At 43.4% G+C, this 13,797-nt stretch overlaps 1 protein-coding gene across 3 annotated transcripts in view; it reads left to right on the top strand.

The window, feature by feature from the left end:
- Positions 1-13,797, top strand: part of DAB2 (DAB adaptor protein 2) — a 158,164-nt gene that overhangs the window by 105,795 nt on the left and 38,572 nt on the right. The window contains exon 1 of one of the 3 annotated variants that reach the window (XM_057312217.1): positions 2,269-2,512. The exons of 1 other annotated variant lie outside the window; for it this stretch is intronic. The gene's annotated coding sequence lies outside the window, so the exon portion shown is untranslated. Of the gene's footprint in view, positions 1-2,268; positions 2,513-13,797 lie in introns of those variants that run through there. One more of the 3 variants, XM_026506866.4, reaches the window with a different exon arrangement.

Raw genomic sequence — 13,797 nt, 5'->3', positions numbered from 1 at the left:
CAGTCGTCAGGTTTTTGTTTTTTTTCCTTCTCCCTCATAGGCAGGTCTTATGCAAGGCAAAGTCATGCAAGGACCATAGTTTTTCAAACATTGCATTGAATTTTCCTCACCTTAATGTGCTAAACATTAATTTCAATAGGATAAGAAAAGACCATTTAGGCAGGGTTAACGTCGGGGTGGGCTTGGGCGTGATTCTCCGGCTGCAAGGACATTCATTCTAGACCTCCTGAGAAGAGAACAATTTCTATGGGACAGGAAACTGTTCCATCAGAGATAAAAAGAGTTAAATTTCTTTTCATGCTTCTTTTTTTTTTTCTTACTGTGAGCAGAACACTGAATTACTGCCAGAAGCAATATCAGCACCCTAGAGTTATAAAAATACTCTTCAAATCAGAGTTCTCCACTATTGACTCTTCAGATTTCTGTGTAAGATGACAGAGTTGTCTATTTTAAGCTGTATGTGTGAGCCCACTGCTCATAAATGGACTGTTTTCATCAAAGTCTTCTCTTGAAACTCCAGCCCATGGCAGATGAAATCATTTTCTTCCTCTGGCTCCTTAGACATATCCCTTCCGTGTGGTAGAGCAAACGTATGTTAACATTTCTAGTAACAGTCTTTTGATTAAAAAAAAATAGGTTTGGGTGGTCACTTCTGAGCTGAGAAAGTATTACCTACAGAGGTTAAAAGAGAACCCCCCTTCTTCCCCCAATTGCCAATGCCTCTATTTCCTGAAATCAGCTGTCATTTGTCCAGCTACTCAGCCTTTGGAAGTGTAACCACCCTTCTGGACTCCTGGGTCTTAGAAATAAAGCAGTATGTCCTAAAATGTACCAGAATTAGAGTTCTCTGCATAAATGTTATAAATACTGTCTTAAGTTTAAAGTCTACATACCTCTTATCATTCACAGGAAGTCATTTTTTTTTTTTTTAATAATAGCAAATTACCTCAGAGGAACATTGAAAACTGTCAGCACCACCCTCCCCACCCTTGCACCCTCAGGTGTGAGGGGATGAGACAGGTGGCAGAAATCATAGAGGCCAGGAGAGGTGGCGCTCCCCCTGTCATGGGGTTATGCTGCTCTGTGCCCCCAGCTCCCGGGCGGTCCCAAGCCTGACCTACTTGAGAGTGGGGACTGCCACTCACACTGAGCTGCCCCAAATTACACAGCGGCTTTGCAGCTGGGCTAGGCTTGGACCACAAAATGCATCCTTGGTGTCCCATGAGCCCGATTTGAACCCTCAGTTCCCAGAGGTAAAATGTAAATGCGCTGTGTGTCCCTTATTCAGTAAAAGCAGTAACCCTTTCTTATCCAAGTCCTAATTTGGCATTTTCACATTTAGTACACACTCTCTCCAACTTCGGGGGGGGGGGGGAGAACCTAGACATGCTTTTCACAAAATAATTTCAAATTCTTAAAAAGTGACAGAATTTTCTGGGGTATTGTACAATTGTTCATGATTTTAAAATAGGGAGAAGATGACTTCCCAGCTTGTGGAGGTTCGCGAAGCTATGGAGTGCCTTCTGCTGAGCACTGCGTGTCAATATTTTCGAATATTTTATTTCTCATGTTGCGTATTCTTCTTCGAGGTGTAGGGAGCACTTAGTCACGTTATGAGTCTACACTCGGGAGTACAAACGGTGAGGGTCAGGACATCATCTTTGTATCAGAGGCACGGCTTATTTAGATAGCTTATACAGAGGTGGACGTGTATGTTTGCATCCATTTCAGAGTATTGTTTTTATATCTATCAGGATTTTATTTCGTCCATAAATACCGTATGTTTTCCGTGTACACACACACATTTCCCACCAAGTTAAGGGCACCCGCACCAGCAATGCCGGTAAAGGAGCCATCACACGTTCCACCGGAGAAACGGCAGATCGGAGCTGGGAGCCTTGCCTCTTGCCAGGAAAGTCAGGAGTAAAGGCAGCCCTTTGTTCCGAGGGCCCCAACGGGTTAGGAGGACGTTCGTGTGCCACATCGCTGAAGTGGCAACCCAGCGCAGGAATTTGTGCAACGAAGGTCGGGTGGATCCCACCCCTTTCCTGCGGAGTTTCCCTTTCCTGTCCTTATTTGCCCCCTCCCCTGTCCCGCGTCCCCAGCTCCCGGCGGCCGGGGCTCCGACGGCGCCCTCCCTTGTTCGTCCCTCCCCCGCCGGGCCCGGGCCCCCTGCGATCGCCCCCCGCTGGCGGGGCTCGCGAGCGAGGGGAGCCGGGCGCTCTGCGTGGCTGCGGCTCGAGTTAATAAACAGTTAAGTTTGGAAGACTCAGCAGACACGTTGAGGGGGAGTTACCAAGCCCAGGCAGCAAAAACATCCCGGCGCATTCCTGGGGAGTCCTCGGCTGCCAGCATCTGATTAGAACCATATCTCGCCGGGAGTGGCCGCGCGGCTCCGAGGCTCCCGGGCCGGCGGCTATTTAAGCGCGGCCGCCGTGTCGGCTGCGCGGCAGCCCGGAGGCTCGGCGGCGGGAGGGAAGTCATGCTCGCTTCGCGGAGGCGCTAGCTAGCCGTGAGTCGCTTTCCCGTCCTTCCTCCCCTTGGCTCCATTTTTCGCCATCTCCGCCCCTCTTGGCTTTTCCCCCCTTGGGGTGCAGCTCTGGGACTGGGGGGGGGGGGATCTTAGAAAGGAGACCGTACTTGGGGAAACAGCGGTTTTGTGGCCTGACATCAGAGGAATGCTTCCACGGACTGCATTTACCTTTGGGGTCCGGCTGCAGATGTCCAGCTTGTGACATTTCACAAGCGCCTCCCTTTGTGTGTGTGTGTGTGTGTGTGTGTGTGTGTGTGTGTGTGTGTGTGTGCTTGTTTAAAAGCTCTGCGGGTAACCCTGGTAGAACGCTGGTGTGGCTACTGACTGCCTCATTAACTCCTCCAAGGGTGTTTATTTTTGCCATGTGACAAAGGCTGGGGACCCGGTTTGTACCCCCCCCCCCAGAAGCTTTTTCCTGGTGACTGACAACGTGTGGCAGGAAAATGTGAACTTTGTCTTACACCCGCATTCTTAAGAAAGTATCTGCCCAAGAGACCGAACAAACTTGTTTTAAATCCCTGGAGCGTTTAAAAGGTGTGTTGGCCTGCTTGCTGTAAACTGGCTGGAAAGATTAAGTAAGAATTCTAGAAAAGGGGGAAAAAATGAATGGGTTAAAACCATGGAGCCCCAGTCAGCATAGCGGTTTTCATAGCATAGAGCCGACTCTGTTACTTGTCTCTGCTTCCTTTCCTCTTGCTTGACTCAATTCCTAGCCTGGAATTCGGTCTGCCGTCAATGTCAGCAGGGAACTGTTTGAGTCCAAAGGGAAATTTAACTGGATTAAAAGCACTTAAAGAATCTGGATGTTATCTCCACGCCCTTACCACCCCCCACCACCGCCACCTTTTCCTCTTTCTTTTTAGTTTGTGTTTGGAAGGAAGACAGGCACCCTTGTAAAATGAGAAGAGCAGAAATAAGCTTCCAGACACATGGAAAGACTTAACAATTATGGAGGGGAGACTTCGTGAATAGTAAATGTTGTTATTACACTATAAAGTGACTTAATGAAAAAATTTCTGGCCCTAATCAGGCAAAGCAGGGGAATGGAGGAGAAGGAGGTAAGACAGAGCTAACTCAAACAGAAGTAATGGTTGAAGAACGAAGGCAGCTACGAAATGCCTTCAAGATGTCTGATAAGGCTCTCGAAATGGCTTTGATGGGATTTATAATTGATCTTCCTTACAGGCTTGAGGTTAGCTCCCCACACGGGAGCATCTACTAGCTGTCGTGGAGGGAGGAACTAGCTGGGAATGGGGAGCACTGCAGCTACCAAACGGCTTGTCTCCCTGGTCTTGGACATCGCCGTGCTTGCTTCCTACACCCACAGTCAGACCAGGATTAGGCTACTTTTCTCTGGGCCTGGTGCCCCGCCCACCCCAGGTTCTGCCTCTCCCTCCTTGAAGGGAAACGGGCCTCAATGACACTGTAGGAAAGTTTATTGCCTTGAGAATTCAGAAGTATTTGGGACTGAGCTCTCCGTAACCTTTGGGGAAAAGACTTTTTTGGTGAAGCTCTGGGTATGTGGCAATACACAGTGCCACACTTCACACAACATGGAGTGTGCAGCGTGGACAGTCCCCTGGAGAAAGCACGGAGGAGATCCAGTAGCCTTTTCCAGTGTGTATTTCTGGGACTGATGACTTCCTCTAAATTCCTCATCAGTCTCCCCCTAGGGCAGACTGGATTCTTTTTCCTGTTGGTAAATAACTTCACTTCCCCTTTCCCTTCCCACTGTCAGCTCTGTCCCTTCTTATCCAAACAACTGCCCAGGAAACCAGCTCTCCTCTACGCCAGAGCCTCCTACATGTTACTGGATGGCTAGAACGAATTGCGGGTAGTGGACCGTCCTCCACCTTTCAGCCATGAAACGTACGTTGTTGGCATTCTGGTCTTGGATGCAACTGGATCTTCACCTGCGGATGTTAGGAGAGGGAAAGGAGCCATGCATGGCACTTGCTAAAAGCCTTGTCTAATCTGTTGAGGGAGAGTCTGCATTTCCACTCAAGACTTTTGACAGTTTTATATTCAACTAAAAGTCCAAATTCCCGTGCATTAGGTTTATTTGTTGTCTTACTCCAAGGGTTGAATGGACCTTAGTCACCTTGTCTGGGTTGAGGGAGTTGCTTTTAAGACTCTTGTTGGCAGGAAGGTGGTACAGGGACCTCTAGAAACTTCTGATCAGATGGTTGGGGGTGATATTTATTGGCCTGCTTGGCCATGCCTTAATTATCTGAAGATTAAGAGAGCAGGAAGGCCTCTGCCTTACTGGCCAGCAGGAGGCTTTGTGGATACGAGGGCAGCAAGTATGTGCTGCTTCGTTTCTAATTCTACCGTAAGCCTGGGCTTGCTACCACTGATATTTTTTATCTGAATGGTTTTGAAGGTATTATGTGTTTCTCTCCCTCAATCTCTCCTGCCTTGGGGATTTCATTGATGCTTTTCTCAAGGACAAGCCAAGATGCCGAAATGCTCGAGCAGGCTGCTGAACACTGGGCTCTCCCGTGTGTCCAGTTGCCCTCATGGCATCAGAACATGTGTCCCCACATGGGAAGGCTTGAGAGCAGATTGGCTGGGGAGTGTCCGTTAACAGACTGAACATGTCAGGTTCTCTGTCCTCCACAAGGAATCAGAACGAGACCTATACTGGCAATAAGAAACACCCGAGCAATAGGATGTGGCATTTTAAAATTCTCCCTGGTGCTGCGTGTACTTCTGAAGTTGAAGCCATGCCACCGAGTCGCACAGAGGCAGGCCAAAGTCACGTCTTGGTGACACTGCAACAGCAGGTCGCTGGGCTTCGTGGAAACCTAACTCAGAGTGACGTAGCCCGACTGGGTTGTATGAATCAGAAAGAGAGCAGACCTTCAGTCTCCTCTTGCACAAAAACCACACTAATTTCGGATGCAAGGAACCCGTGATGCCGAGGATGGACACGAAGGGCTGACGTTCACGCCAGTTTCTGCCTCCCCCCCCAGGACAATCAGGTAGTGGGATGAGAGCATGGGTTCCAGAGTCCTACCTCCTTGATTCAAATCCCAGCTACCCCATGGCTGCTCACGTGACCTTGGGCAAATTGCATAACCCCTTGGTCCTTAAGCTTCCTTCTCTGGAGAGAATAAGAGTACCTAACCCAGTTTGTTAGGGACATTTTTAATCTAATATGCTAAGAATACTTTATTCTCTGTGACCTAGAAATGTGGGTGTTTTGTTTTATTTTTGCCCCTGGAACAACTGAATTATGTGTCTTTGTGAAAACGGAAGGCAGAGTGGAGAATCCCTTCATCAAAATGGGGCGCTGCTCGTCTACCTGAGAACTGGTAATCATTCAGGCACTCAGTATTAGCGAGGCCGGTGTTTGCTGTGCTCACGCTAGAGCAGACAGGGAGTTACTCTGTGTTCTCCGCCTGGAAGCCTGGAGTCTGCTTTGGTCAAGCTGACCTCCCCTGGTCTCACTGAAGTCTCCACCCCCTCTCAGCCTCCCTACGGAGTGGGAGCGTTCTTCCCCAAGTCAGCATTATGGTAGAAGGAAGTGGGAAAGGAGGGACCACCCCTACGAACCGGAGCGACTGGGCTAGAAATAAAGTCTTCCAAGTGCGTGCGGCCCCGTCCTATGCTTGCCCACATAGCTGGGCAGGTTGCCATGGTTACTCCCCTTCCCGCATCCTTCTACCCTGGAAGGAAGCCTGCCCCTCTAGGGTGAGCAAAATCTGGACAAATTGCTTCCTGATCTAAAAATGGAAGCTACTTTTTCATTGAGGTAGCCTCTCCTGACTACCTACCTCATCCTTTTCCTCTTCTCAACTTATTTTAATCTTAACACTTAATTGTCTAACGCTTGCTAATTCTTACATCATCAACGTAACGCAACATGAAGGCTTATGAAATTTCAGGAACACAGGAGCTATTGCTTCAGTATTAAAGAAGCCTGGCAGGTTTTCTGTGCTACCGTAACTTGTATAAGCTAGCTAGAGGCAAGTGACCTTTTAACTGCCTTAAACCAGTAAGAATTCTGAGTGAACTCAGCAGGCTGAGTGTTCAGCTGTAAGGAAATTACCAGAAGGCAGAATGCAGGAGGGCTGTCACTTAAATTTTTAGGTAACCACAGAGTAAGGGAGCAGGTAGAATAGGAAGTAACAATCCTAGAAAAGTGAGATTTAAAACGCTGTTCCACCTGGAATAAATTTGGGGGAGGGATATATGGTTTCACATTTTTCTCTGGATAAAAGGCTGCCTTATTTCTCTCTGATGCACAGTGTTGCTCTGAAATAGACTGAGATCTTTATGTGACAGATGAAACACATAAGCTCCCATTTCACAATCCAATTCATTCAGTCTTTCAAGACTGGACACTTATACACTCACGTGTATTCCACCGCTAGAGAGAATTCATCTAAAATAGTGGTTCTCAGAGTGTGGTCCCCCGACTAGCAACACTGGCATCATCTGGGAACTTGTTAAAAATGCAAATTCTTGGTCCCCATCCCAGATCCACTGAGCCAAACTCCAGCAGTGGGATTCATCCAGCTGTATTTCAACAAGCCTTCCACGTGATCTAAGAGTAACTTTCACAATTCATTTGTTTTATAATTCCGTTGTTCAGTGGAAAGCATAACAAAGTATGTGGATTCCTACAGTCATGGAAATAATAAAGCAAAGCATTTAAACATAGTTCAATTTAACCAGATCTTAGGATGAAAAAGATGAAAAAGCACAGACCTTGACATTGTTCCTGCTATCTCAAGTATTGTTTTCTTGATCCAAGGAAAATCGATATACTCCTTATTTTGTATTATCACCTCACTTCCAAATCCTTTCTCCTCTTTTGGGTTTTTTAAGAGCGTAATTAATCTCCATTTATTAGGAGACTATCCCAGTTACTTCTTTTTAAAAAGATTCTAGTAAACTAGATCATTTTACCCGTGAACCAGATGGTTTTCTCTAACCTATAAAACTTTTTATTTTGTTTTTCATGCAATGCCCAGAGTGCAGATGAAGGCTTGTCCATACTGGTAAATGAATCTACTACACTTGGTTTTTATAGAACTTATGGTTTATAAAGTACCATTCCATTCTCCCATTTATCTTTCACTATAAGTAACTTTAGATAGAAAAAATATCTGTATTTCTTAGTTCAGATATGATCATTACGTATCAGCTTGCTCAAGGTCATAGCATGAGATGGGAGATGAGAGGCAGGATTCAAGCATGACTCTTTCTGATTTAAATCTTGGTGTTTATCTGAATATTTAGTAAGCACCTATTATGTGGATTATGTCGCTAGCCTGGCAATGGAAGAACACCTAGTGAGTGGAAATCTAGAAGAATGTCTACATCACGTGGAACAAAGAATGTAGACTGTGGACCCACATTGGGATGACAGCTATGCCATTTCTTAGGCATGCTGCTCCATGTCCCTGACCCTTCATTGCCTCACCCACCTTGCAAAACAGTCCTAAGAATGACCGATGTTAATCAGAGACTGATGTTTACAGAGATCACACCTTCGACTGAGAAATACAAGGGTGTGATCCAGAATTAGAGAATTGGAATCAGGTCTCAAGGAGGTGACATAGGTCAGGGCTTAAGAGCTTAGACTCTGAACTGCAGATGGCCGTGTCCACGACTCACTTTGCCATTTCGGACAAGAGATACCAGGTCTGAGCTTCGTTTTCTCCATCAGTCAGATGAGTTGCCTCCAAGTTAAAGTTAAGTGTGAAGCCATAAACAAATGCTTTCTCAGAGCTGCTGCTTCAGAAATGCACCCGCTCTGGACCTACAATTCTCAGTGCAACAATTCGGCTGATATTTGGAAAATACTCTTGCTTTAATTGTTTGTGAGCTTGAGGCAAGCTAAAATCTAGAGATGAACACATTTCAGCTGAAAAGTTAGAAGACCTTCTTTCTTGCACACCTTGAAACTATTGAATGTGAGGGTCGAGCAGGAGAATGTGGCCATGCTTCATAAACCAGTACGGGCCCACAAATATTAACTCTTAAGGTACCACTTAAATCTCATCTGGGCAGGACAATTCAGTCCTCCTAAGGTCTAGAGTTAATCCGTACTCCGAGAACTGGAAAGTGATGAATGGCCTCACTAAATGTGTCCATATTGGATCTGGCTGCCCTCCTTGTTCTAAACGTTTCGCACAATTGACCACACTTATTTTCTGTATTTTAAGTGTCCGATTAGGGGTCCAAACCTGTTTGAATCTTCTGTGATATGTACTGCAGATGCCAAAGTGCATTCTGTTATCATTGAGTTGTCATATTCTCGAACACCTGTCAGAGGCCTGGCAAGGTTATATGAAGAATGCTGGGGGCGCCTGGGTGGCAGAGGGGCGCCTGGGTGGCAGAGTCATTAAGCGTCTGCCTTCGGCTCAGGGCATGATCCTGGCATTCTGGGATCGAGCCCCACATCAGGCTCCTCCGCTATGAGCCTGCTTCTTCCTCTTCCACTCCCCGTGCTTGTGTTCCCTCTCTCGCTAGATGTCTCTATCTCTGTCAAATAAATAAATAAAATCTTTAAAAAAAAAAAAAAAAAAGAATGCTGAGCCAGTCTGGCTTTGGGGTACAATGTTAATCCAGGGGGGAAACATATAACCGACCTCTAGATCAGAGGATCAGAAGCGGGAATTTCTTAGTTCTTCTGAGTAGTTGTGCAAATATTTGTCCTTTAAAAGAAAGTCTTAGCTGTGCTTTAATTACATTAGCACTGGGCGGTGGTGGTGGTAGTATTTTTTGTTTTTGTGTTTGGGTATTTTCTTTTAAACCTTTGCTTCTAAAGTTAAACACCTTAAGTGCAATCCCATTTTTGAAGTAGGAAACAAATATGTAACTGATCGAATAGGCTCTTCCATCCACAGCTGACTGATAATAAGGAGATTTAATAACAATTTCTGCTTGGACCAAGGTTTACCTGTAACTGAAGCTTTTCAGAAACATACATATTGACAATTGACAAACAGTTGAAAAGCTGATTTTATTCAATGGTGAAGCTGTCTTCTGAAGGGTATCTTGTTGCATAGATGCTTGTTTGGTGCCTGTTAACTTGTTCTTTGGGGATTTCTGGTTTATTCAGCTTGTCTAAAGTTCTCAATTACTAAAGGTTAGCTGTGATTGAAAGTTGGTTGATAATATTGACCTGACACCTGCTAGCAGACCCGCAAATGCCAACAATTGATGCTTATAAGAAATTTCGAGAAAATGACACATACTCAACTAATATGTGGTTTTATTATAATGAAGTGGTGCGGGTAGGGTCCAGAAAAGAAAAGGACACCAGTGTGATAATGGACTTAGCTTTTAAAAGAATGGTGGATGTCAGGTAGAAGAAAAATGCATCCTAAGAAAAGCACATAAGCAAATTATGCAGGTGCATGTCCAAAGACACAGACTGGCCAGTTTGACCAAGAGAAAGTACAGATGGCAGAGAGGAAAGAGCTGGATTTGGAAAGGAGCAATGGATTGCGCTGAGACTTGGATAGAAAGACAAAAACTTTAGTCCGTATTTGTCATGCAATAGATCTCTTTGTTAAATCAGGAAAACAAAATGCTGACTCAGGTAAATTAGCCCAGCTCTGTTGACAGAATGAATTTGAGCAGAGATCGTTTAACAGTTGAAGAAAAACCTATATTTCATGACAAATCAACAATGTAGAGAAAAGATTTGCTTAAGAGAATATTACGAGGCAAATGGAAAATATGTGTTACCTCTAATGTTGTAAGTGCACCTACTCTTTACCAAACTATGTGGGTATCGAAAAGTAGGACCTGACCTCAAAATTTCATTGAGTTGGGGAAAGAGTTCTGTATGAATCAGAGGGCAACAATAGGTCGTGGCAAGTGTAGAAAAACAGTAGGCTGGTGAGAGGTCAGTGAAGATTCCCCTGAGGCAATACACCTTGCGTGGACTTTGAATGATGGGAAGGAATCCACGTAGGTGAAGGCAGTAAGTATTACAGCCTAAGGACGCAACACAAGAAGGCACGGGGTGTGTGTGTGTGTGTGTGTGTGTGTGTGTGTGTCCAGGGCAAATGGAAAAGATTAGCTTCTCTAGGGAACAGGTCTCTATATATAAATATGGAGAGAGAGAGAGAGAGATAGATAGATACCTGATTAATATAAAATCAGGAAGGCCATGAGGTCTAATAGGGCATTCCCACAAGAATTCAACCATAAAAGTAGGTCAGTTACAAGTGGTTTCTTACAACTTAGATTCTCGTTGGACTTCTTTGAGAAGGTGAAGGAAAAATTCATCCCACAAAGAGTTTCTTTATTTCAAGTATTCTAAATATCTTAAAAAGTTCTTATGTTACGTGTACAGAAAATACCAAAATGACACTGTAATACGAGTTGGCGAATCGTGAGGGACAAGATACATGATATAAGGAAGTATTGCTTTTTTGGAAACAGGAACTTGGGGTGGCGATGAGGCAAGATTAGGGAAGAATACTAAAAATAATTTTTAAAAATTTTTGGTGGGGAGGGAGGAGGGGAGTGGACATAAAGGATAGTTCTAGAAAATAGAGGGTCACGGGTTTGCCAGATTCGGTAGACATGCGAACAGTCTACGATAAAATCTTAGTTTTGTGCTAAACTACAGACAGTACTGTTATTGATCTTTTAGGCATATCCACGTACAAAATACATTCTGTAGTTCTGTTTCCAGATAGTGTATAGAGATACTAATGTTCAGCTTTCTGTATAAGAACTCTTTAATAGAAACAAGGGAAGCAACTCTGTTCTGTTTCAGGGTCTGGACTCTTACACTTCATGCCACCAACACTTGTTTAAGGGCTTCCTATTTGCATTGATAATAAAGTCCAAGTTTTTAGAGACTGACATTAACCCGGTACTATCGGATACTCCCTTTCTAATGCTCTTGTAAGTAGACGATGTTACTTAAATACCAAAGCCACTTTTGGGAGTGGCCTGGTTACATTTTCATTATATTGTTTGATTAAAATCTGTGATTCAGTAGTTTTGCCTGATCTATTGTACTCAGAAAATCTGATTATTAAGAGTGCCACAGAATGTGTTTGTTTCTAGATTACCGAGGTTCATGTCAATTTTGAATTGCTTGCCCTTCTGAAGTGACAAAACTAAACGCCAAGTGAGCAGAGTGCTTCTTTCTGGTGTTTATGAAAATAACGTTGATTCAGAAATTTGGATAACTTTTCAGAAATCATCATTGACGTTCTTTAATAACCGAGCGTATCACAAGATTCTTTCCTCCTGCGGGCTCTGTCACACAGATGCTCTTCCAGGCTGTAACACGGTTCTAGAAGACTCCCAAACATTGAACGTAAATATCGTCCATCTAATTCGTGATTTAAGTAAATGTCATCATTTTAAAACTGTCTTTTGGAGAGGGTAATTAAACCCTTAAGACCAAATTTGCATCTTTCCACGGTTGATTTAAATAAGAAAGCAATTTATATAGGATTCCTTGAAGTAGTACTGATTTTGCTCTTATTAAACATTATTAATGGCAATGAGGCTTTCTACCCTAATCAGAAACATTTCCTTTAAAAAACTTAGCACCGATTGTAACTATTACGTGCTTGTTCTCTCTCCTCTGCCTATATGGTAAGCCCCTTGAGAAGAGAGGCCTCGTCTCTCTCAGCACTGTATATATAGCAGAGTGAAGCACTTGGCACACAGTAGGTGTTCAATAACCAATAACCAGATGGCCAAGTGAATGAGTGACAAGCTGCTCTCATTTGCAACATTGATTGTGATTTATTACAGAGTGGGCAAAATGGGAAACTCCAGCTCACCTTATCATCTGCTGGTATAAGTAAAACAGTTTTGCATCTTTTTTTTTTTTTAACTTTAAGGTTATTTATAATGAGTAACATCCATATGTTCCTCTAGTTTATATCTGCTCAGGGCCTGAGAAAGGCAGACAAGCTGTTACTGAAATTCTCCAGATGGTATGGTCTTTTCAAGCCCTTGGGTTAACTTCTACCAACGGAGTATTCACAGCTCATACATCGATCTGACCTGATGGGTGTAATCACCTGGCTAATAATTATCGTAGTGGTGAATAGTTTCCAACCTGATACTTCACCCAAGGACAACTTCTTATTCTCCTTCTGTTTCTTCTTTTTAAAGTTGCCACTAAACTGTTTCCTAAAAAACCCAATAAAAATGGAAGGAATAGATGAAACCTTTGGCACAAGCACTGGTTAATTAATATTATCCCTTAACACAATTTCTGCCAAAATAAAAAGAAACCTGTTTTTTAATTAGCATAATGCAGCTGTAATGTGGGTAAGGATGTGATGTCCTTTAGGCTCCTTAAGATGCCTGAACTGGGTTGCCAATTCATTACTGTTCCACAGACCCCAATGTGTCCCAGGAAAACAGCCTAAAAACCAATAGACCATACACTGACCAAGTTTTAAAACCCAGCATAGAAGAATTTTTTCAAATCCTAGTGACCATTTGATCCAAACTTACTGTTCATTTTTTAATACGTCAGAAGTTTTTCTCAATAACTCTGGATGTAAGTATCAGTGAATGATGCCCAAGTCGATAGTTCAAAGCTTATAGTGGGCAGCATTCTATATGCTTTAGACATGCATGTGTTCATTTTGTAGGTTCTCTTAGCTTTTGAGTTTAATTTCACATGACTGAATTCTAAAGCACCCTCATTTCTATCTGTAACCCAAAGTAGACTGTAGATTTACCTATGTTTTAAATATTACTATCTGGCAAATTAGCTTGTTTCTAAGGAATTTAATTTTAAAAATGCAGAAAGGCACATGTCACCCTAATATCACTATTCGAAATGCATAAGAAGCAGAAATCTGTCTCTCACCGTGCTCACTACCTTCTTAACCAGCATTTCCTTGGTACTGATCTTTCTAGTCTTTCAAGTTATATGGAGAACATATATCAAATGGGGGAAATGCTGTATAATCCGCTTCAAATGAGAAGCTATAACGATGTGACTATTTTAGTCGGTAGCTGCCTTTTATAAAGGATACTCCTTTAGGTGATCACATTTCAAAATACCAATTCACCTATATCAGCGTTTAGAAAACTGGCATTATGGGAATTCTATTTTTAGGATAAGATGGATCTTCTTAGAATGAAGGTTATTAGACATAATGGTCTTTGATTTTTTTTTTAAGCTACCTTTAGGACACTTGGTTTATTTGAAGTTTGAGGGTCACCACACATCATAGCTTGGCAAGATGGGATAACCTTGGATCTGACATTTGAGATTGTTAGACCTTAACCTTTCAATTAAAATA

Source organism: Ursus arctos, unplaced genomic scaffold (genome assembly GCF_023065955.2).
Source record: "Ursus arctos isolate Adak ecotype North America unplaced genomic scaffold, UrsArc2.0 scaffold_15, whole genome shotgun sequence".
Classification (NCBI taxonomy): Eukaryota; Metazoa; Chordata; class Mammalia; order Carnivora; family Ursidae; genus Ursus; species Ursus arctos.
Note: the sequence above shows the minus strand (reverse complement) of the source record. Positions and strands in the feature narration are given on the sequence as shown.